Source organism: Silene latifolia, chromosome 5, assembly GCF_048544455.1.
Source record: "Silene latifolia isolate original U9 population chromosome 5, ASM4854445v1, whole genome shotgun sequence".
NCBI lineage: Eukaryota > Viridiplantae > Streptophyta > Magnoliopsida > Caryophyllales > Caryophyllaceae > Silene > Silene latifolia.
This window is the reverse complement of record NC_133530.1, coordinates 83,721,849-83,723,637: the sequence shown is the minus strand read 5'-3', so window position 1 is coordinate 83,723,637 and position 1,789 is coordinate 83,721,849.

The window sequence follows — 1,789 nt, the reverse complement described above, 5'->3', positions numbered from 1 at the left end:
AACCGTGGTGCTAGTGTCCTTGGCCCACGTCCACAAGCTTTTATCGGTCAAAGCCTCATGGCTGGGCCCCTCAAGGAGCTTTAGTACCAACTGAACTCGCTGCTATGATGTAATATCTGTCGCTGCAACAACCATATGATAATTGGTATCTCGACACAGGAGCATCATCCCATATGACGGCGAATGAAGGTACCCTTTCTCCTTATTTTAATTTGAGCGGTAATCGTAAAATAATTGTTGGTAATGGCACTGAAATTCCGATTATGGGTTGTGGTGCAAAGACTCTGCCATCTCCCTTCCCCCCCTTAGTCCTTAAAAATGTCCTTCATGCTGTGACACCCCGCGATAAAGCGGAAATATAACTAATAAATTAAAGCGGAAATTTATGAGATTTTAAAAACTTTTCATCGTAAGTTAAAGATTAACACGCAGGTGCCAAAAACGAAATGAAAACAAATACAATAATAGGCAACTTAGGTTATTACAACCCAAGTCTAGAAAGCGGGGAAAAGATATCCCACGAATAAACATATAAGAGGTTTCTAAACTAGCAGCTAAGGCCCAAGGGTTTAGTTCTCGCTAGCCCACACGTCATCCCCACGTAATCATCTTCACCACCTGTCATTCATGTAAACATGAACGCCACAGTCAGTGGGGAGTAACTCAAGGTTCTCCCAGCCACAATATGTCGAAATGCAAGTAAACAACCACTTAATTAAACATATTGATCATGCAACGTATGTGAACAATAAAGAACAACAGATACAATTGATAATCATGATGAGATAGGTATAATACTTTCTTAATGAAATAGGCATGAGATATTAGAATAAATATGCAATCAAGGGCATAGAACAACCAAGTCAACCAACTCATATTGACACGACTCAACAAGTGTAAGACATATACTTAGTATGAACTCACAAGACAAACCATCTAGACTCCAACCTCTTGGTAGGACGGCGATCATAATACGGTCCTAGTCTAAACCTGGATCCAGACTCACGGGATGGACGTCACCCGATTCGACAAACGATATACCAATCGTATCCAAGACTCGAAACATGGCACACACTCGTAACCAAAGGTCGAGTAACCTCTAATCGGAAACATGGCACACACTCGTAACCAAAGGTCCGAAGAAAGGCGGAAGGATATCCTAATTCGGAAACATGGCACACACTCGTAACCAAAGGTCCGAAAGAGGAAAGATAACCCAATCCGGAAACATGGCACACACTCGTAACCAAAGGTCCGAAAGAGGAAAGATAACCCAATCCGGAAACATGGCACACACTCGTAACCAAAGGTCCGAAAGGGGTAAATAAGGAATGTCAAGTAGTCACACAATGTAAAACGCCACACTTGAGTCACAATAAGAGTAAGAATGATCAAGCAAACATCATATGACACAGGACCGTTAATGTCACATTCATACTCATGGCTAGCATCTCACCATGAGTACGGATGTGAACATCAATCCCGACGATTATATCGCAACTAGAGGGCTTATAGCTCACCCCTAGAATCCGATAGGACCAAGACTCTCACAACAGACAGTACAAGGCATTATCAAGAATACGACCCTTAATGAGTGACTATTTATAATAAATATTTCATGCTTATATTAATAAATATTTCACTTTATAGATTAACGTGCCGGTTAAATAAAATATAATAAGTGATAATGAATAATTTACGTTATATGAAATGTACAGGGTAAAATGTGACCAAGTCCAAGTGACCCATTTATGAGCCCAATAATTAAATCATGTGAAATCTAATTAAT